Raw genomic sequence first — 24,421 nt, forward strand, 5'->3', positions numbered from 1 at the left:
AGGAGGGTCCTTGAGCCTCTTTCTCGAAACTAAGCTCTGGATATCTGTGGAGAATTTCCAGGAAGCCAGGCAAACGTTGCCCAGGAAACTGTAAGCTGAATAGCTCCCAGAGGTCATGCAGGGCTGACAGATAGCAGGACACTACTGTTCCAGGCCCAGCTGTTTGTGTGTTCCCAGCATCAGCCTCCAGATGCCTGGGGGCTAGCAAGCCTTCTGATTATTCCAGATCCCAGTCTTGGAGCCATCCCAGCTGATGCTGTGGGAAGCAGGCAGGTTCCTTCAATTGAGCCCTTCCCAGATTGAAAATTCATGAGGAGAGTAAATGTTTTAAGGGACGCAAATCTGGGGTGTCTTTTTGCTCAGCAGTAGATATCCACAACATCGCCTGCATGTCACTGGTTTTCGCAGGTGTGGCGCCATTTCCAAATGCCAGTGTAAAAGTGGTTCTCTGCAGTGGTGCCTCTCTCCTGTAACCTATCTTTACCTCTGCTACTGGCTCTTTTACATTAGAGGAACCTCCTAACTCCAAGAAGTGCTTCTCTCCATCAGAATGATCCTGATTGCCTTCCAAAGATGGGTCTCTGTAACTGCCCTGCCAGAAATTTCTCTATATGGTGAATTTGTCCCCCTAGAGCAATCTCTGAAATTGTCTTCAGAGAGAAAAAAAGTGCTCTGACAGAGTTATCCTCTTTCCCCCTGCAATTGTTCCAAAGTCAGAGGTATTCATGGTGTTTTCTAGTTTTTTCTTTACTCATTTCCTGCCATGTGGCATTCTTTTCCTTTTCTTCTTTTTGGCCAGAGAGACATTGTCTTCTGAGTGAATGGTCTTCGGTCTGAAATTCATGTCAAACATATGAAACTGTTTTTTACTTTAACTTCTACTAGAGGAATGTTCTTGATTCCCCCCCCCCCCCCGTCTTTGGTCATAAAAATCATCTTTGTCTCACCTTACTCTTGGGCTGGCTCATCTAGCTGGGATAGCCTCTGTTTCCCAGATAATCTGTTAGGACCATACATTGTTCCTTCAGTAGGAATAAATTCACACACACACACACACACACACACACACACACACACACACACCATATGAGAGAAGTTTTGTGTACTTCAGAAAGCCTACTGCAAAGAAAATTTAAGAACCACAGATAAACTTGGAAAATATTTCCTGCAAATATTACCGATTTAAGACAGGTCCCAGCATTTTGCATTGGATATAGTTTTGTTGTAGGCCCACTTGTAGGATGCTTAGTAGCATCCCTGGTCTCTGCTAACCAGACATCAGGAGTATACCCCTAGTAGCGACCTACAGAATTATCTCCAAACCATATTACTTACTATCCCCTGTAGGATGCACCCCCCCCCATTTAGAACCACTAATTTAGGGCTAATCTCTTTTGTTTAGTTAGGCAGTGCTATGTTATATTTGGTTATGAAGGATCTAGACATGAAGTGTTTGCACTCACATCACAGTGCTCCGCAGGTCTGTTGGCTCTTCTTTCCCCTCTTCCCCCAGGAGGGACATCTGGGACAGCGTCTGTATTGATGACGCACGCCAGTGTGTTGCAACTTTGGGCATCCTTACTGCAGTTTTATCATTTTAGGCATTCTTTACTTCTTGCTGTAGGGATGAAAGAGCGACAGAGAAACTCACAACACTTCGAACCGCCTCAGACAAGAATTCAGGACGTGTGCATTCAGTCAGTGGCGTAGGTGGACCCTATACCTAACTTGAACATGAGCAGATTGGCTGCAGAAGAACATCAGGTCAGATTAAAGGTGGCATCAGGTTTAGGGTTCAAAGAAGGAGCAAAGGCTGGGGAAATGGTCACATCGGATAAAAGGGTCTCTTCAGTTTGGGGTCAGCTAGATGAGCAAATTCTTTTTTTAAAGTTCTACATGGGTGAGGGATAGGAAACGCGGGAAGTATGTGCAGAAATGAATTATGGGGCCCATGCAGTTAGCACTTGGCAGTTGTAAAACAGAAACTAGAATATTAACATTTATTGAGCAGCTCCTCCTGATCTAGGATTTCAGCAAATACAGATACAAGTTACCAGCAGGAGGGAAGAGCCTGTATGCCACACACGCCTCTGAACTTCACTGGCAGTCAGTTCTGACTAAGCCTAATGCAGGTGGTTACATATTGCTGATTGTTGAGAACAGTTGGCTGCATAATGAGCGAGTGCAAGGAACTGATAAATACATATTTATTTTGTTATTGTTATTGTTTTCACTGGGAGAGTTCACTGACACACGTTGTGCTTTCCTAAGTACTGTGTTTCCTTTTTAATACTTCTGCTCCTCCCTCCCTTCTCATCTGACCCCTGGAACAGTCTGTTACCAGCAGGGTGTTAACTTTGCTTCAAACGAAAGCTTCCATTTTATGTGTATAGGAAATCTGATAATATGTTTAAAGGTATATGCTGGGTGAGTTAATGCATTTCAGAGGGTTCCTCCTTTAGTATCTTTACTTTATGAGAGCTATTTTTGTGTCTTCATAACTTTGATTTTTCTGCAGGGTAGGGTTTGGATGTGGCCTAGAGCACTGGTTTTCAAACTTTGCTCCCAGACCAGCCTCATCAGTACCACCTGGGAACGCAAATTCTTAGGTCCCATCCCAGCACTCTGGTTCACAAGCCCTTCAGGGAATTCTGAGGCCTGTGCAACTCTTGGTAACATTCAAGGCATGATTGCTGGAATACTGTAGGAATTACAAGAGTGCTTATTAGAAATCCAAAATCATGGGCCATACTCTGGAATTACTGAATCACACGGTGCACTTCAAGATCTTGAGGTGATTGGCATGCACATTACAGGTCGCTAAGTGCTGAAAACCACCTCTCGTCGCCCAGTTATTAGATTTCAGCTTATTTGGGATAGTCCCCATCCCTTGATTATTAAGTATTTTAATGCTTTATTGAAGGATAACGTCCCTGGAATGTACATACTGAATACTGTTGTAAATGTTCACATGATAAAAATCTTCTTCTCATGATTGTAATACGTAGCCAGTATTGAGCACTCCTATTGAGTGGGGACGACCATAAAATCCTTCTGTCCTTGACAGCTTTCTTCCTTTATCTATTGCATTCACATTTTTAATTTCTCTGTTCTGGTTAAAATTGATGTTAAAGTAATTTTGCTTGTCTTTCCTCAACAACGTGGACACTAAGCACATACACAGTTAGGATACTCTAAATGTGCTAATGTTTTATAAAATTCTTTGAGGACTCCTTTATTGAAGGTGCCAAGGATTTGAAAAATTTTGCCTACCCAAGTCCATTAATATTTAGTGAAGAGCCTAGTTTAAATTGGGTTAATCACCAAACAGGTGCAAAGGGACCTGCTTAATAAGTGGAGTATCTCTGTGGCATCAACATAGTTCTATTCTTTGTAGACTAAATGAATGTGATTTAGTTTGCATGCATGAAGCACAATTTCTCTGTTGGCCCAGATGTTGATTAGTAACACTAGAAGCAAGGGGGCCAGTCTGAAAATTTGGATGGAAAACTAAAGTATTTGTTCAGAATCAAAAATATTTGTGGCTCAACTGGCTGAAAGGGTGAAAAATACTCTGCCATTTAGCCTCTTTTCCACAGATAATAAGCACCAGAAAAACAGTCCAGATTATGCTGCCTAGGCCGAATGAATAAAGAGCAGCAGTAATCCAATTTATGTGGTTAAAACTGTGCCACTGATATCTTTGCTCAGGCAGTCTGTTGGGCTAAAAGTGAGCAGGAATATAAAAATGTGAAATGAATATCAGTCTTGCAGCATTTCCCTTTGAGTATTAAAAGGGAAACAAAGGAACCCTAGTAAGCAGCAGTTATTTTGTTGAGTGGCATTATTTTTATAGTAGTACGAAACAAGCTCTAAACAACAGGAACAATTGTTACTGAGATCAAGGTTCTGAGGCCTCATATTGAATGTGAGCATAAGCATCTATAAACAAGACAAAGTGACAGAGTATACTTTAAACTATGAATCCGTGTTTATAGACCCAGTGATTTGAAATTCATCACTAACTGGAACATTCAGTGTTTCTCTATCATAATTTATGCAACTTCTAAAAGCCTGATGTTGCTAAGAATCATGAGCCTCATAGTTCTTTATTACTTTAAGAGAGCCATAGTAATTGGATGGAGAAAGGAGGGTTGAAAGCCTGCTTGAGTGAGGCTGGATTGTGAGAGCGAGAAGCACCAAGAAGTCTGGATGAGTGCATTAAGCCATATGCATTAAAATTATGGCTCTATTTTCATGCTCTAAAAGCTAAAAAGGGGAGACTTCCCTGGAAGATGGTGGAGTAGGAGGACCTTAAGATCACCATGTTCTACGGATGCCACTAGGTAACAGTCACATTAGTGTAAACCCACAAAATGACCCCAAGACTGGCAGAACAAACTTCCAACCTAAATGTAGAGAATAGGGTATATGGAAAAGGGTAGGAAGGGTGGGAATGTGGTGGGGAGCTAAACCCCATGGGACTGGCAGCTGGATGTAGGGAGCCATGGGTTCAGAGCAGGGAGAGAAACAGTATCACATTGAGGAGCTTTCACCAGGAAGACAAATCCCCATAACATTGACTTTGAAGACCAGAGGGACCAAATTTCATGAGTGTTTAGAACCAGCAGGACTTAAAGCCTAGACCTTTAAAAACGAGCAAGCTCAAAAAAAAAAAAAATGAGCAGGTTCAGCTCTGGCAGGGCAGAGAGCTAAAGGAAACAGATGGCCTACATTTAAGAAGACAGCACAACAAAATGGTCCTGGAAGATACAACATAGAAGCAGCAGTTTGAAAAACACTGGGGGCACACTGGAGGGAGACTTATTTAGTAATCTGAGTTCCCAGAGGGACTTTTCCCAGGAACAAAGGAGCTGGGAGGCCCCATTTCCTTCCCCTTCTCCTCAGCATAAACACTCAGACACCTGTGGGAACCCACGTGGTGCTGGCCTTTACTGCTTAATTTGCTTATACCATGCATGCCCCACTCCCTCCAGCCAGGCCTACCTCAGTCCCAGCTCTCTGGAGTCCCCTCTCCCCGGAAGACCAGCACAAACCTTGCCAACATTGAGTCTATGAACAGGATGCTTTGTGGGGCCTTAGTTTCAGTGGAGGTGGTGGCTGGTCACCTCCTGCAGAGAACGTGCATCGTGTCTTAAAACTGTGTGCTCCACCTGCATACTTTGCAGAGCAGCCTGGCTGAATGAGTCTTGGCAGAGACTGTGTGTGCCCTGTGGAAGAGGAAGAGCATGCACAACTTGTAGGCATCACATTTGCACTTGCTCTATGGAGCATCTCTGGCTGGCCCAGGCTTGGTGGCAGCTGCATGTACCCTGCGGAAGAGGACCAATTCTATGCTGTGAAAAGTGTGTGCCCTGCCCACTAATTGAAAGAACAAGAGACTTAGCTGACTTTCCTAACACACAGAAACAGTCGCGAAGTTAGACAAAATGAGACAAAGGCATATGTTCCAAATGAAAGAACAGATCACAGCAAGAGACCTAAGTGAAATGGAGATAAATAATATGCCTGATGCGGAATTTAAAGTAATAATTATAAAGATACTCAATGAATTTGAGAAAAGAGTGGAGGACATCAGTGAGACCCTTAACAAAGAGATTAAAAAGATCAGAAATGAAGAACACAGTAATTGAATAAAAATACATTAGGTGGAATAAAGTAGTAGGCTGGAAGGAGGAGGACAAATCAATGACCTGGAGGACAGAGTAATGGAAAGCAATCAAGCTGAAGAAGTGAGAGGGGGAAAAATAATGCAAAATGAAAATAGGCTTAGGGAACTCAGTGACTCCTTCAAGCATAATAACATTCACATTATAGGGATCCCAGAAAAAGAGAAAATGGGACAGAAAATTCATTTGAAGAAATAATAGTTGAAAACTGTGTAAATTTGGGGAAGAAAACAAATTTAGTTCAAGGAGGCACAGAGATTCCCCCAACAAAATTAACCTAAGGAGGTCCACACCAAGACACATTAGTAATTAAAATGGCAAAAGTAGTGATAAGGAATTGTTAGAAGTAGTAGAAAAAAAGTTGCATACAAGGGAAACCCACTAAAGCTACTAGTGGATTGTTCAACAGAAAATTCACAGGTAAGAAGACAGTAGCATGATATATGCAAAATGTTGAAAGGGAAAAATCTGCAGCCATGAATCCTGGATCCAGAAAGTCTATCATTCAGAATAGAAGGAGAGATAGAGTTTCCCAGACAAAAGTTAAAAGAATTTATGATCACTAAACCAGCCCTACAAGAAATGTTAAGGGGAACTCTTTGAGTGGAAAACAGGGATTGTAAGTAAGAGTGAGAAAAGTAAGAAGCACAAAAGTAGTAAAAATAAGTATATCAATAAAAATCACTTAAGGGATTCACAAAATAAAATGATGTAAAGTATAACACGATATACATAAAATGTGAGAAGCAAAGAATGGGTTCAAACTTAAGCATCCATCAACATGATGTAGACTACTCTATGCAGAAGATGTTATATACAAATATGATGGTAATCATAAATCAAAACCCAGTAATATATATGCAAGCAATAAAGAGAAAGAAATCCAAGCATATTAGTAAGAGAAAACAACTAATGATGAGAGAAGCGAGCAAGAGAAGAAAGGAACAGATAATATCCGCAAAAAGAAATAACAGAGTGGAAATAATTACATACATATCAATAATTACTTTGAACGTAAATGGACTAAATGTTTCAAACAAAAGGCAAAGGGCAACAACAACAACAAAAAGGTGACAGAGTGGATAACAAAAAAAGACCTATTTAAATGCTGCCTACAAGAGACTCACTTGATAGCTAAAGACACATTCAGATTGAAAATATGGGAGGGGTGCCTGGGTGGTTCAGTTGGTTGAGTGTCTAACTCTTGATTTTGGTTCAGATCATGATCTTATGGTTTATGAGACCAAGCCCTGTTTTGGGCTCTATGCTGACAGTACAAATCCTGCTTGGGATTCTCTCTCTCCTCCTTTATCTGCCTTTCCTCTGTTTACTCTCTCTGTCTCTTTCAAAATAAGTAAAAATTAAAAAAAAGGAAATTCGGCACTTTGGTAGCTCAGTTATTTAAGCAGCCAACTCTTGGTTTCAGCTTTGGTCATGATCTCATGGATCATGGGATTGAGCTCCACATGAGACTCTCTCCGGACAGCACCAAGCTTGTTTGGGTCTGTCTCCTTCTCTCTGTACCTCCCCCATTCACATTCTCTCTCAAAATAAATACACTTTAAAAAAAAAATAAGGGGATGAAGAAGCATTTATCATGCAAAAAAAGAAGCGCAGAGTTGCAATACTTACATCAGACAAGATGTACTTTAAAACAAAGACTGTAACAAGAGACAAAGAAGGAGACTGCATAAGCATTAAGTGTACTGTCTAACAAGAAGACATTATAATTGTCAATATTTATGCACTCAAAAGGGAAGTGCCCAAATACATAAAGTAACAGCAAACACAAACCAGTCATTATTAATTCAGTAATAGTAGGAAACTAACACCCAACATTTATCACCGGACAGATCATCGAAACAGAAAATGAACAAGTAAGTGGTGGCTTTGAATGACATACTGGACCAGGTGGATTTAATAGATATATTCAGAATATTTCATGCTAAAACGGCAAAATACACATTCTTTACAAGTGCACATGGATGACTCTCTAGAATAGATCACATATTAGGTCACAAAACAAGTCTCAGGAATTTCAAAAAGATTGGAGTTCTACATCTTTTTTCCCTACAATGCAATGAAACTATAAATCAATCACTTGAAACAATCTGGAAAGAACATAAATATATGGAGGTTAAAGAGCATGCTACTGAACAGTGAATCAACCAAGAAATCAAGGAGGAAATAAAAAATACATGGAAACAAATGAAAACGTAAACAATCCAAAATATTTGGCATGTAGCAAAAGCAGTTTTGAAGGGGAACGTTTATAACAAAAGCGGTCTACCTCAAGAAGCAAGAAAAAAAATCTCAAGCAAGCCAAACTTTACACCTAACGGAGTTAGAAAGAGAAGAGCAAACAAACTGCAAATCCAGCAGAAGGAAGGACATAATAAAGATTAGAGCAGAAATAAATGTGATAAAGAAACTAAGAAAAAAAATAGAATACACCAATGAAACCATGAGCTGGTTCTTTGAAAAGATCAACAAAATTGATAAACCTCTAGCCAGACTCTTTCAAAGAGAAAGAGAGGAGTTAAATAAAATCAGAAACAAAAGAGGAAGAATAACAACTGACACCACAGAAATAAAAAGGATTGTAAGAGAATATTATGAAAAACTGTCTTCCAGCAACCTGGCCAACGTAGACAGAATGGATAAATTCCTAGAAATATATAACTTCTCAAAACTGAAACAGCAAGAGATACAAAGTTTGAACAGACTGATTACCAGCAGTGAAATTGAGTCAGTAATCAACAAACTCCCAAGAAACAAAATTCCAGGACCAGATGGTTTCACAGGTGAATTCTACCAAAACAGTTTTTAAAAGAGTTAATACTGATTCTTCTCCAATTTCTTAAAAAATGTAAGAGGAAAGAAAACTGCCAAATTCATCCTATGAGACCAGTATTACCCTGATTCCAAAACCAGATAAAGGCACCACAAAAAACGAGGACGATAGTCCAGTATCTCTGATGAACATGGAGAAATCCTCAACAAAATATTGGTAAGCTGAGGGGCGCTCGGGTGGCTCATTCAGTTGAGCGTCTGACTTCGGCTCAGGTCAGGATCTCATAGTCCGTGGGTTTGAGCCCCAAGTTGGGCTTTGTGCTGACAGCTCAGAGCCTGGAGCCCGCTTTAGAATTTGTGTCTCCCCCTCTCTCTCTGCCCCTCCCCCACTCACTCTGTCTCTCAAAGACCAAAAAAAATTTTTTTAAATGTTGGTAAGCTGAGTCCAACAATACATTACAAAAATCACCACAATCTGGTGGGATTTATTACTGGAATGCAAGAGTGGTTCAATATTCACAACCAGCCAACATGAGACATCAATAAGAGAAAGGATAAAAACCATACGCTCATTTCAGTAGATGCAGAAAAAGCATATGACAAAGTATAACATCCATTTGTGATAAAAACTTGCAACAAACTGGGTTTAGAGAGATTATACCTCAACATAATAAAGGCCCTATATGGGAAAACCCACAGCTAACATCTCAGTGATGAAATACTGAGAACTTTGTCCCTAAGGTCAGGAAACAAACAGCCATGTCCACTCTCACCACTTTTATTCCACATAGTACTGATAGCCCTAGACTCAACAATCAGACAACAAAAGGAAATCAAAGACATCCAAATCTATAAGGAAGAAGTAAAATGTGCATTATTTGCAGATGACATGATACTCTATATAGAAAACCTGGAAGACTCTCCCCAAAACTACTAGAACTGACAAATGAATTCAGTAAAATTGTCAGATACAAAATCAATGAACAGAAATCCATTGTGTTTGTATATGCTAATGAGTCAGCAGAAAGAGAAATTAAGAAAGCAATCCCATTTTCATTTGAACCAAAAATAATAAAATACCTAGGAATAAACTAAAGAGGTGAAAGACCTATACTCTGAAACCTATAAAACATCGATGAAAGAAATTGAAGACCACACAAAGAAATGGAAAGATGTTCTATGTTCATGATTAGAAGAACCAATACTATTAAAATGTCTATACTATCCAATGCAATCTATGGATTTAATGCAATCCCTATTAAAATACCAACAGCATTTTTCACCAAACTAGATCAAACAATCCTAAAATTTGTATGGAGCCACAAAAGACCCAAGTAACTAATGTAGTCCTGAAAAAGAAAAAAAACTGGAAGTATTACAATTTCAGACTTCAAGTTATATTACAAAGCTATCACAATCAGAATAGTATTGACACAAAAATAGATATATAGATGAATAGAACATAATAGAAAGCTCAGAAATAAACCCTTAATTATACGGCCCGTTAATCTTTGACAAAGCAGGAAAGAATATCCCATGCGTAAAAGACAAGTCTCTGCAACAAATGATGTTGAGAAAACTGGACAGCTACATGTGAAAGCATAAACTGGATCACTTTCTTAGACCATACAGAAAATAAACTCAAAAGGATTAAGGACCTAAATGTGAGACCTGAAACCATAGAAACCCTAGAAGAGAGCACAGGCAATCATTTCTCTGACATTGGTCATAGCAACATCTTGATAGATAAGTCTCCTGAGGCAACAGAAACAAAAGCAAAAATGAACTATTAGGACTACATCAAAACAGAAAGCTTCTGCACAGGAAGTGAAGCAACCAACAAAACTAAACAGCAACCTACTGAATGGGAGAAGGTATCTTCAAATGACATATCGGATAAAGGGTTAGTATCCAAAATAAATGAAGAACTTACACAATTCAGCATCAATTGCCCCCCCCAATACTCCTGTTAAAAAGTGAGCAGAATACAGGGACAGACATTTCTCCAAAGCAGACATACAGATGGCTGACACATGAAAAGGTGCTCAACATCAATCATCATCAGGGAGATGCGCATCAGAATCACAGGGAGATATCACCTCACACCTGTCAGAAAAGCTAAAATAAAAAACACAAGGATCTGGAGAAAAAGGAACCCTCATGCCCTGAGGGGTCATTATGCCACCCTGTGCAGCCACCATGGCACATAGTAGGGAGGTTACTCAAAAATAAAATAATAATAAAGGACTACGCTATGATCTAATAATCACACTACTGGGTGTTTGGTCCAAGATGCAAAAACACACATTTGAAGGGATATATGCATCCCTATATTTATTGCAGAATTATTTATAGTTATGGAAGCAGCCTAAATATCCACTGATAGATTAATGGATAAAGAAGATGTGGTGTACATATATGTATACACACATGTGCATACTTATACATACAGTGGAATATTATTCAACCATAAAGAGAATGAAATCTTGCCATTTGCCACAGTGTGGTTGGATCTAGAGAGCATAATGCTAAGCAAAATAAGTCAGAAAAAAGACGGTACCTATGATTTCACTTGTAGGTGGAATTGAAGAAACAAAAGAGAGCAAAAAACAGACTCTTATCTGTAGAGAACAAACTGAGGGTTACCAGAGATGGGTGGGGGGAGTGGGTGGTCAAAGGGATTAAGAGTACACTTATCTTGATGAGCACTGAGTAATATATGCAATTTTTGAGTCACTATATCGTACACTTGAATATAATATTGCATGTTAACTACACTGGAATTTTTTTTTAATCCTGAAAAAAAGAGATGGGGGAAATAAATGCCCAAGATAAAAATCACAACTAGTATTTTGATTTGAATGAAATCAACATTTATTAATGAGAAAATGATTAGTTTTAATTGCTAATTAAAGATGAACTGAGGATTGGAACTCTCTTCATTGCTCTTATACCATTATGGTATAATATAGTTACCATATAACTGAGCAGTTTCGCTATTAGGTATGTACCCAAGAAATGAAAATAGAACTCCACAAAAAAACATATTCATGCAAGCACATAGCTGCATTATTTATAATAGCCGAAAAAAGAAACAACCAAAATGTTTGTCAACTGATGAAAGTAAAAAAAAAATATATATATATATATATATGTACATATGTAAATATGTATATGTTCTATGTGTACAATAGAATATTATTCGGTCCTTAACAGGAGCTAAATACTGGTACACACTACATAGATGAACCTTGAAATCATTTTGCTAAGCAAAAGAAGGTAGCCACAACAGACCACATATTGTATGGTTTCTTTCAGGTGAAATATACACGTAATAGGTGAATCTGTAGAACTGGAAAGTAGCTTAGAGCCCAGGGGTGATGCTTGAGGCGAAATGGAGATCAACTGCTAAAGTGTATAGAGCTTCATTTTGTGGGTGATGGAAATTTTCTGAAATTCAGTAGCCAGTGTGTTTGCACAACTTTGTAAATATACTAAAAGCTACTGAATTGTACTTTTTAAAAGGGTGAAGCATACAGTGTATGAATTATATCTCAATAAAGCTATGAAGCAAAAAAAAAAAAAGATTAAGTAGTGATACCAAATAGTGATTACTTCAAATAAGCTGTGACATGAAGAATAGCACAACTTGTTTAGAATTTATCTTCAAAACAAAGGCGATAATGGCGATGGATGGGGGCTTTGCAATTATACTCAGCTGGCAGAAATAGAAACTTGTTCAGCCACAGTTTAAACAATGGAAAAAGAAAAATTCAGATGATGTCTGTAACGTTCAGGTTTAGACTGTGATGAGAAAAAAAAGCAACCAATCGAACAACTCATGAAAATCAACAAAATAGCTGTTCTTTGAGGCTATTGTGTGAAATTACTGAGTTGAACATGCAATTAGTAATACTTTGCACGTTGTCTAATTTGCTGAGGCACCTCTAGTTTTTGTTTTTGTTTTGTTTTGGTGTGCCTAAGAATATGTGAGGTGTTATTCCACAGACACCTGTGGAGTCTGTGAGTTAGTTTATGAATAACCATCATCACAATTTGTGAATTTTTAAATTGTTACAAAAAACATTATCCAGCCTAGAATATCTGAGTTATATTTTTTCCCCCAGTAGTTTTGGACCTGAAGGATTTTGCATTTCAGAGTTGAGATTGCCTACGATGGTCCTCCTGTCATAGTAGAGAGCTGAAATGTGTAAATGAGAAGTAGTGCTTTTCTCTCCTCCCTTCCTACATTTAGCCTAGCATTCAAGTGACCTCGTTCTCAGAGCAATGATTTGTCCGTTGTGGGCTCAGTAGGATCCCATCATATAGGGATGGAATTATAACATGAACAATCTTATACAAAAGTTAATGAGAGGCAAGATCACACAGGTTCTCGCTAATTCCAGTTAGGTGGGAAAGTCTTCACAGGCATTTGAAATGTAATCTGTATCATATATTAAAGGATTTATGTGAACTTGTGTACATAGGATAGTTTCAGATGACTGAAGATTTGCTAATTCTCCAACTTTGGTCAGTTGTAAGTAATAAGTGATGTAGATTTTCTACATTTTTACACAGGTTCTAATACTCATTTTCATCTCTGATTGAAGGAAATCTAGAAACATAGGGCTACATAAGCCGTCAGCTTTCCTAAAGATGTAGATTTCTGAGCACTTAGCATTTGTGTTGTGAAGGCTAAACCAATCTGGAAATGGGCCAATGGAATTGGGTCCTTTCATGGAATTCTTACTGAAATGTGCTATAATTATTTGTGCTTTTGTATTTTTTGAGTTAAATCTTGTGGGTCACTATAGAATAATTATAAAAGTGTCTTAGATGGATGAGATGATATGTCAACTTTCTGACATAAATAATAGGCATTTACAATAAGCGATGTAGATTTTCTACACATTTGATAATTCTTTTTTTAATGTTAATTTACTTATTTTTGAGAGAGAAAGAGAGGCACATAAAGATGGAGATACAAATTCTAAAGCAGGCTTCAGGCTCTGAGCTTTCAGTACAGAGTCCCATGCAGGGCTTGAACCCAACACTTATGAGATCATGACCTGAGCCAAAGTTGGACCCTTAACCAGCTGAGCCACTTAGGTGCCCCATAAACACTTGATAATTCTTAATATTTTTATTTATGTTTTTTATTTTAGAGAGTGGCGGGAGGGAGTGGTGTAGGGAGGGAGTGAGGGGGAGAGAGAGAGAGAGAGAGAGAGAGAGAATCTTAAGCAGGCTCCCTGCTCAATGCAGAGCCCAATGAGGACCTTAATCCCACAACCCTGGAATTATGACCTGACCTGAAATCAAGAATCAGATGCTAAACTGACTGAGCCACTTAGGCACTCCTGATAATTCTCAATACTAATTTGGATTTTTTCAGATACCTTTTGTCTGGGCTGGGAAAACTTGTGATCAGTATATATCTAAAGGATTTAAAAAAATTGAGGTTCATTAGAATTCTTGTGCCCCAAATGAACATTGATTAAGACAAAGGAAATTAGATTAGAATAGTATATCTCAATCAAACATGGGGGTTTAGATGTATATTTTGGTTCATGGGAATGAAAACTGGAAGATTTTACGCAAAGACCTTGCAACTCAGTTGTTTATTATTTTCCACTAAGTGCATGGGTTTGATTTTGAGTCTAATTGCTGTATGCCTTTAATATTTTGGTGTTCCTCTGGGATTAGTTTGGATCTCTTCTTCTTTTTATAGAGGCTGGTCTCAGGTGAAGCTGACATAGTAGACATGTAGACTTGAATGGTTTCAAGCCACCTTCAGGATAGTTTGGCCACATGTCCAGATGAATAAAAAGAAAATACTTAAGAAGAGACACTTAAAGTCTTTCTGGAGTGCAGGGCTGGGGTTCACAGAATCACTGTAATTGAATCACATATACAGTATATAGCATGACATATTTAAGACTTGATAACGCTAAAGATGGTAACTTACAAGAGAAAAATTACAGTGATATAATGAGCTCTCTTAATAAAGTATAAAGGTAAGTCCAAGGTAGAACTAAGTTGGAAGAATCAATATGAATTCCCGAATCTCTAACCATTCTCCCTTTTTAAAAATCCTAAGGAATCTCTGGTGTCATCCTAGAAACTCAGGTCATTAAACAAAGCAAACCACTGTGCACTCTGTTTCCCAACCCCCCCCCCCCTTTTAAAAATTCTTTATAGTGAGAGAGAGAGAGAGGAGGGAAGAGGCAGAGAAAGAGGAGAGGAAGGGAGAATCCCAAGCAGGTTCTGCACTGACGGATTCAGGGCTCAAACTCAGGAACTGCGAGACCATGACCTGAGCTGAAATCAAGAGTCTAGTGCTCCATGGACTGAACCACCAGGTTCCCCTCCCCTGTTTTTGGACTAACCATTATATTTCCCTAAGAGGAAGCATTTCTTGCTTGGGGTGGAAGAAATAAAGGTGAACTTGAAATATCTTACTATCACGACAAAGCTAGGATTCATTTAGAGAACTATTTGTTGTTTATAAGGACAAAGAGATCAGTGTAGAAAGAGGGCTGTAAGTTGCCAAGTAGTGAAAATTTGACATTAAAAAGGGAATTAGGACAATTAGTTGAGAATAGGTTCTGGTTTCATTTTGATATTGCAAAGGAGAGGGGAATCTAGAACTTGTTAAATGTGATTAAAATGAATAAAGTGTGGCTTATGCATTTCTAATAGTGTCTCTAAAATATGTTACATATCAGTAAACCTAAATTAGATAATTGCTACACTGGATCACTGATAGACAATTAGGGTGTAAAATACACATTTTTTAAAAAAAAGTCGAGGAATGAAAACTTTAATAATGAGAATGCTGATTGGGAAGTAGAAGGGAAATATTGAATGGGAAATAATAAGAGGGGGTTTAACAGAGCAGTCTCTAGTATAGGAGAAAGGAATAGCCTAAATGTTATCTTAAAGAAATTAAAAGGAGTGACTTAATACATTCAAAATAAATCTTAGAAATTAGGTTGACGTTTGGGAGGAGGGAGGGAGGAGGAAGAAAGAAAAGGAAAAATAAGTAAAACTATGGAATAATTTACATTCTTTGGCCATGAAATGAAGGCAATGAAGAACCCAGTAAAGGTCAGACTAAGTGGAGTTGTAAGACTGAGGATAAACTGCATACGTTCCAGTTTTGTTATACTGGCAGTGAGTCCTGATCCCCAGGGTAATGGAAACATGATTAAAGGAAAAATCACATTTAAGTGGTGTCTATTGAAAAGTGAGAATAAACATTGTCTAATTTTTTCAACCTAAATGGGAAGTCTAGGCTGAAGTTTGGCAGAGATTTGTGTGGGAACCAGAGAAATGATATCCTCTGGGGAATCTGAATTATGTACAAAAAGACAAACATAAACTAGCATACTTGATAAGGCCTCTAGGTACTATAGACCTGGTTCTCCTTGCTGCTCACATTAGTGGAGTTTTCAAATAATGTTTTTCATCTATATTGTCTTACATAATCCACATACTGGCTTTGCTGCTTGGGAGAATACCTTAGGAACTCAGCCTGGAAAAAGACTGGGTGCCTTGGTTTAAGTTTACAGTAATAGAAGCAACTACAGTAAAACCTTGGTTTGCAAGCAAAGTTCATTCTGGAAACATGCGTGTAATTCAAAGCACTTGAATATAAAAGCAAATTTCAAGAACCATTGCCTCAATTTTGATCATGTGACATTCAGCGTTGCGTACTGTTTGTATTGCAAGATATTGCTTGTTTTTCATGTTGAAATTTATTAGAAATGTTTGCTCCTCCTATGGAATAGTTACAGAACAAGGTCCTCGCAATCCAAGATTTTACTGTGGTAGGGTTGAGTCCTCTCAGTCAAGATAGGTTGGAACAGAATGGAGTAAGAATAATCACAAGGTCTTTGAGTAATATCTCACTCTCACAATCCAAAAGGCTAAGCCTTAAATGTTGACAAGTAAAAGTTCCATTTCCTCATATTAAATACGTGATCACCGAGGCCCTGTGGCTTTTCTGTTCAGTGTTGGGTCTCCCATTATGAGCTGCTGTGGTGTCAACAAATGCCAAGTAAGTTTAGGTATGATCTGAACATGACATTTAAAATGGTAAATTAACAGTTTCCCACACATCAATGATGTACACATGAAGATAGGCAAAGATTTAGAAAAAGAAGAGTAAATCAAGAGAAAAGAATAGGAATATTAATATGACTTATGTCAGAAATGCATAGACAGGCTAATTTGTCTAAATTTTATCAGAGTTGGTTCCATTCACCATGTAATGATGTGTAGAAATACCTAAATGCATCAAACTTTAATTCTGGCAAATGAGAGAGGCCAGCTTGATTTAATGGAAAATCTGATTTCTAAAATATAATTAAAATTAATGGAGCTTTATTACTTTTAGGTAAACAGAGTAACTAGTCATTAAGTAAAGTGTTTTTACTTTTTATTGTGTCAAATTTACTCAAATCAGAATAGTTACAAAGTAGTGATTTAGTCCATATATACTACAAATAATATTTAAAAATTCGCTTTAATATGTTAAATACTTCTCTGGATTTTTTTAACACTACTGATTTGCTTTGAAAATTGTCCTTATTAATAATCATAAGATAAGCATCTCAAAACCCTGTTTTTTAACTTTATAATTATATTTTTAATAAACTTCTATTGAACTCTAATGTACAAAAAAAAAGTCGCTGCCCAGCTCAGTGAGTTATCACAAAGTGAGCACGCTCATGCCTACACAGCCATGTCAAGAAATGATTATTAGCACCAGTGAAACCTACCTCTTATCTCTTCTTAGTCACTAGTTTCTCCCTCCCCATTGATATGTGAGCACTTGCCTGACTCCATAGATTAAATTTGCCTCCTTCGGACCTTTGGGTATAGGTACTTTTGTTTGGCTTTGTGAGATTCATCCATAATACTGCACATGCGAGTAGTTCATTCACTTTCTTTATCATATGGTTTTCCATTAAATGATTACACCATGATTCACTATCATCTTTACTTCTTATGGACATTTGGATTGTCTCCTGTCTTTGGCTATTGTGAATACTGCTGTTTTGAACGCTCTTGAGCATGTCTTTTGGTGCAGTTAAGTACCACTTTTTATTGGATAAATTGTCAGGAGTATGATTGCTAAATCAAATTGTACGAGTATAGTCAGCTTTCGTAGATAACCCAAAGTTGTACCAATTTATACTCCCACCTGTAGTGTTCAAGAGTGTAGTTAGAACACATGTATGTTTTAGTTGTCAGATTTTGTATTTTAGTAGTAGTCCTAGTGGGTGTGTAATAATATAGAATTGTACTTTGAATTTCCACTTCCCTAATTACTACAACTTGAAAAACATTTATATGTTCATCTATTATTGTGCATCCTTATTTTGAAAGGGCCCATTCATGTCTCTTTCTCATTGTAACATCAGCTACTAGGTCTATATCTTTTTTATATGTAGGAATTCTTTTTGTATTTTAAAGATTCTTTAAAAAAAGATTTTTTGGGGTCACCTGGGTGACTCGATTGAGTGTCAGACTTAGGCTCAGGGTTCTCATGGTTCATGTGTTCAAGCCCCACGTGGGGCTCTGTGATGACAGCTCAAAGCTTGGGGCCTGCTTCAAATTCTGTGTCTCCCTCTCTCTGCTCCTCCCCTGCTCGTGCTCGCTCTCAAAACAAAACAAAACAAAACAAAACAGAAAATAAACATTAAAAATGTTTTAAAGATCTTTTATGTATTATTTATTTTTTATATATTATATATTGTGGACTTGAGCTCCTGTCAGTTATGTATGTTGCAAATATTTTCTCCTGGTGTGTGTCTTTGGATATAGGTACTTTTTTTAAGTTTGTTTATTTTCAGAAAGAGAGAGTGAGCAAGCAGCGGAGAAGGGCAGAGAGAGGGTAAGAGAGAATCCCAACCAGGATCCATGCTGTAAGGAGCCCAACACAGGGTTTGATTCCATGAACCATGAGATCATGAGCTGAGCTGAACCAACTGAGCCACCCAGGCATCTCCTCCTAATATCTTTTCATTTATGGAATATCTTAATTTAATCTAGTACAAATTATTCATCTACTATATGTTTAGTGCTTTATGTATCCACTTAAGACAGCTTTGCAGTGACTGGAGATGTATTCTAAAACTTACCTTGTCTTTCACAGTTAGATTTGTAATCCTTATGTTTAATTAAGTGGCCCGTCGTCACATTTATTATAAGACGATCTCTTTCCCACTGCTCTTCAGTTGTACATTTCTGATTGCTCAGGTGTCCATATATGTGTATGTCTGCTATTTATTTTCTATTATGTTCTATTGTTTTCTAGGCTATCACTGGGAGAACACTACACTCCCTTAATTATTGATAGCAAGCGGACTAATTCCTTTAACTTGTTTGAACCCATGAGAATTTTTGTGTTTTTTTCTTGAACCTTTACATATCCATATGAAGTGCAGAATAAGGGTATTAATTTGCACAAATAGATTTCCACAGATGCTTGGTCTATAATGGAAATTCTGTGGAATATAGATGATTTTGAAGGAGAATTGATGCTTTTCAGTCTTTAGTGTTCCAGTTGATAAACGTGGTATATTCTTTTATTTATTTAGATCTTATTTATCTTCTGTCAGTAATAGACTTTTTTTGGGCAGAGGCATTGAATATATTTAATTTCTATTTTATTATCCTATTGTAAGCAGTATCAGTTTAAAACAATGTTTTAACTGTTCATTTAAGTACAATGTACATAAATAGAAGTAACCATATCTAAAATCTTTTATCTTACAGCTTGGAGAACTTGTATAAACCAAACACACATGTGTAGCTAGCACTCAAGCCAAGAAATCGAACTTTACCAGTTCAAAAGACCTCATTGTTCTTTCAGCAGCTGGAGCCCTAAGTGCATTCCCTATCTTGAACTTTACCAGCAGAGGTAAGTTTTGCTATAAATGTAGTATCATATAACAAGTACTTTTCTTGGTGGTTATTTTGCTCAATACAGTATTAATAAGTCATGCATAGCAACACAGGTAATTGTAGGTAATTTGTGCTAATAGTTGCATAGTATTTGTTAATGAAATATACTACAGTATAACTATCCATTTTTCTGTTGATATATCCTTAGGAGTTTTCGGGTTGTGTATGTTTATTTAATGTTAGCCAGTCTGGTTGATCTTGAGTAGTATTTCATTGTGGGTTGAATTTCCATTTCTTTAGTAATGAAACTAACTGTTTTTCATGTGCTTATTTGCTATATACTTTTATAAATACCTTTGCAAATTGAAGTCGTTTGTCAATTTTCTTTTCCTTGAGTTGTAGGACTGTAGAATGCTTTATATATTCTGGCTAAAATTCTGTTTGATATGTGCTTTGTGAATATTTTGTTTCAGTGTATGGCTTATATGTTTTTTATTTCTTTTTATCTTTTTAAGATTTTATTTTAGTTTTGAGATAGAGAGCAAGCATGAGTGAGGCAGAGGGAGAGAGACAGAGAGGATATATCCCAAGCAGGCTTGATGCCCAGCATGGAGCCTGATGCAGGGCTCAGTATCATGACTGTGAGACCATGATCTGAGCAGAAATCAAGTCAGTCCTTAACTGACTGAGCCACCCAGGTGCCCCTATTTTCTTATTTCTTGTGATGAGGAGAATTCTTTTAAAAAGAACTAACTTACCAGTTTCTTTTGTTATAGTTAATCCTTTTGGTGCCCTCATAAAACATTGCTTAAGTTCAGGAAGGTATTTTTAAATAATTTCTTCTAGAAGTTATATTTGTTAGCCTATAAGTTAAGTATGTAATCAATAGTGAATTAGTTGTGTATTTTATAAGGTAGAACAAAGCTTTATGATGTTTTTTCCCACTGTATATATGTGCATGTATATATAATCTTAGCTCTTCTAGGGTCACAGGGTAAAACAGTATCTTTTCCTTATTTAATTGTTTTGGTGCCTTTGTCCAAAATTATTACACCATGTAGAACATGTTGAAAATCTACAGAATAGGAAACAGAACTAATAAATGAATTCAACAGAGTTTCAGAATGAATCAATATCCAAAAATTTTGTTTCTCTAGACTGAACAATTAAAAATAGAATTTATAAAAATATTTTAAATAGCACCCAGAAATATAAAATACTTAGGATTAATTTTGATACAAGATGTGAAATGCCTCTTTATAAATAATCTTAATACCCACATAAAATGGGATTCTTTTATATGGTAATAATAATATGTTACTTGAAAAAATTCATGTAAATATATACTAAGTTCACAGATTAGGAAACTCAGTGTTAACACATAAAATGTCTTTTTTTTAATTTATTTTTTAACATTTATTTATTTTTGAGAGACAGAGGCAGAACATGAGTAGGGGAGGGGGAGATAGAGAGGGAGACACAGAATCCAAAGCAGGCTTCAGGCTCTGAGCTGTCAGCACAGAGCCCAACATGGGGCTTGAACTTGCAAACTGCGATATCATGACTTAAGCAGAAGTCAGAAGCTTATCCGACTGAGCCACCCAGATGCCCCAATATATAAAAATGTCTTTAAAGTGATCTGTGGGTTTAGGACAATCCCAGTCAACATCCCAGTGGGTGCTTTTATAAAAATTGAAAAAGTCTAACTTTTATATGGAAATTCAAACAGTATAGGCTTTTAAATTCAATTTTTAAAAAATTTTAAAAATGTTTTATTTATCTTTGAGAGAGACAGAGAGAGACAGCGTGTGTGTGTAAGCAGGGGAGGGTCAGAGAGAGAGGAAGACACAGAATCAGAAGCAGGCTCCAGACTCTGAGCTGTCAGCACAGAGCCAAATCGGGGCCCAAACCCACTTAACCATGAGATCATGACCTGAGCCGAAGTCGGATGCTTAACCAACTGAGCCACCGAGGTGACCCTTAAGTTCCATTTTTTAATTATTTGTTGTGCTATATAGAAATAGAAATGAGTTTGGGATAATATTATATTCAGGACATAATAACTTACAGTTTATACTATTAAACATATGTAATACTAGTGATTTATCTACATATTCTTTTGGATTTTCTAAATAATCTCATGATTTTGCATAGCAAGTATTTGATATTTTCCTTTCTAATTCTTATGCTTTTTGTTTCTTTTCCTTGTTAGCACTAAGATCTCCAGTGTAATATTGACTGGATACAGTGCTAAAAGGCATTGTTATTTTATCCCTATGTCAGAAAAAAATCTTTCATCACTGTTGCTCGAAATATTATCCTTGTTCCAAAAACAAACTTTTATCCAATTAAGGACATGTCCCTCTATTTCTGAGCTGCAAGAAGTTTTTGTTTTGGTCTTCTATCTTTCTTAAAAAACTGTGTGAGTTTTCTTTGAAAGATCATGGCTAATATTGATTGATTTTCAAAGTAAAATCAACTTGGCATTCTTCTAATAAATCAATATGTTCTCTCTCTTTTTTGGCTTTTTCTGGATTTGATGTGTTCGTGCATTATTTAGGGGGTGTTTTGGTGCACGTTGATACATTTCATTTTCATTTCTTATGAAGCCTTTACTATATTTTGGTATCTTAGTTATGTTACTCATAAAATGAGTTCTCTTTTCCCCCCTCCTTTTTGAAATACTTTGTATGAGATGCATGTTATTTATTCTTAGATGTATGACGTAATTTACTGGTTGAAGTTACATGACCCAGAGATTTTCTTGGTGGGAAAACATTAAGTTATGATGCAGTTTGGTGAGGAATATTCAGATTTTCTACTTCATGATGCACTTTAATTGTGTTTTATAAGTAAACTACATCATGTCATGTCATTTTTAAATGTACTGATGTAAAATTTTCATAATAACCTCTTGTTTTTAAATGTCTTCTTTCCTTCTTACATCTTTGAGCCTTCGTGGGCATCATTTTTATTGTGCCCCACCCCTGCCAAACCCTGGGCACTTGTATCTATATAAGAGAATCTCTTTATTGTGAGTTGTGATTTATTTGTCCTAAAGTGTTTTTTTTATCATACTTGTATTTTTGAAGAATATCTTACTGGAAACAGAAATATAAATTGGCTGTCATTTCTTTCAGTGCTTAGATTATATTGTCCCATTGTTTTCTGATTTCCTTCATCTTCTTGGGGAAGTCCACTTTTGGTCTTATTTTTACTCCTTTGAAGATACATTATACTTTGCCCCTCTGGACACTTTTTAGATTTTCTTTTTCACTGTTGGCTTTCTGCAGTTTAATTATAATCATTCTTGATAAGGTTTTCTTTGAATTTATCCTGCTAGACATTCATGTTTCTTCTTTAATCTGGGACTTGACAACTTTTATCAGATTAGGAAAATTCTCAGGAATTCTCTCATTCACTACCACTTCTTAGCTAGTCCCCTGTACCTCTCTCTGAGTCACCAAATCCTAGGCTCAACTCCTTTCTGGATATTAAGGTCTACAGATGCTCACTGCTCTAGTAACTTTTTGCTGCCATTAGATGGATGGGGGTGTTCTGTAAAATATTTTATCCATATTTCCTAGCTGTTGTCAGTGGAAAAGTTGATCTGAATCAGCCTATTTTCTCATTGCTAGAATTCACAAATCTGTGACGTTCAACTTAGTAAAGAATAAAAATTAATGGGATGGTTAAGGTAAACTCCTACATGGAAGACAATAATTTGTTAGTTTTTCTCATCTGTTAAAAAAAAAAAATCTCGGGCACCTGGGTAACTCAGTCAGTTAAGCATCTGAGTTTGGCTCAGGTCATGATCTTGTGGCTCATGAGTTCAAGCCCCGCTTTGGGCTGTGTGCTAACAGCTTAGAGCCTGGAGCCTGCTTTGGATTCTGTGTCTCCCTCTCTCTCTACCCCTTCCTTGCCTGCTTCCTCTCTCTCTCTCTTCTCTCTTCTCTCTCTTTTCTCTCTCTCTCTCTCTCTCTCTCTCTCTCTCTCTCTCTCTCAGAAATAAACATTTAAAATTTTAAAAATCCTAGAGTATTTTTATTCTTGTAATATTTTCATAGGATACAATAATTTCTGCATATTCTGCAATACAGTACATATTTTACTAAAACCTATAGTTTTAATATAGATTTATTGTAGTCTTGTAGGACCCTGTGCTCCTCTAATTTCTCCCTAGTGTTTTCACAGATAAATGCAGTCCACACCTGGGAACTAATGAGAAAAAATCCTCCCTCACTTTTCTCCCTCATACAATTATGTTCCTTTGTTTCTAAGCTAACCAAAGGGTATCATCAAACTACATTGACTCTGAAACCATAGTTTATCATATATTCTCAAGAAGGGATATACTGAGTGATTTTTTTTTTCAAAATTTGTTGACTTTTATTGAAGTGATAACTTGGCATGGACTCTTACCATGTTTTTATTCCAAATGTGTTATGAATCCCCATGTTTGGACGGGTACACACCTGCCACGTGGAATGGGCATATCTGAGGTTGTGTAACAATGAAATTAAACTATCAAGAATTGGGTTGTTTAGAGATTCGATGGAAAAAGCCAGATTTTACACAGGGAGTCTATGGGATGGAGAACCAAAATCCAATAGCTGTTTATTGATTCTTAGGCCCAAACCGTGCATTTAGGATTGAGTCCTAGGAAGATAGTGCTAAACCATATTCAGAAGTAGTGGCATTAGAAGCTGTGATGTCCCCAGCAGAGTGGCAGGAAGCAAAGGGCATTTCAGTATACCTTACTACTAAGGGTTTAGAACACGCAAGGATCATAATAGCAGATTGCGCTATGATAGACAAGTTTCTTTTATGTGAACGTATGGGTCTGAGCTGTGTTTTGTTTTTTTTAAATAATAGTTTATTGTCAAATTGGTTTCCATATACCACCCAGTGCTTCTCCCCACAAGTGCCCCCCTCCATGACCATCAGCCCCTTCCCCCTCCTTCAGCCCTCAGTTCGTTCTCAGTATTCAATAGTCTCTCATGATTTGTGTCCCTCTCTCTGTC

At 37.1% G+C, this 24,421-nt stretch overlaps 1 pseudogene; it reads left to right on the forward strand.

Annotated features, from left to right (window-relative positions):
• The first annotated feature begins 389 nt into the window (after nucleotides 1-389).
• LOC115283351 overlaps nucleotides 390-24,421 on the forward strand; it is a 31,598-nt pseudogene continuing 7,566 nt past the window's right edge.

This window comes from Suricata suricatta, chromosome X (assembly GCF_006229205.1).
Source record: "Suricata suricatta isolate VVHF042 chromosome X, meerkat_22Aug2017_6uvM2_HiC, whole genome shotgun sequence".
Lineage (NCBI taxonomy): Eukaryota > Metazoa > Chordata > Mammalia > Carnivora > Herpestidae > Suricata > Suricata suricatta.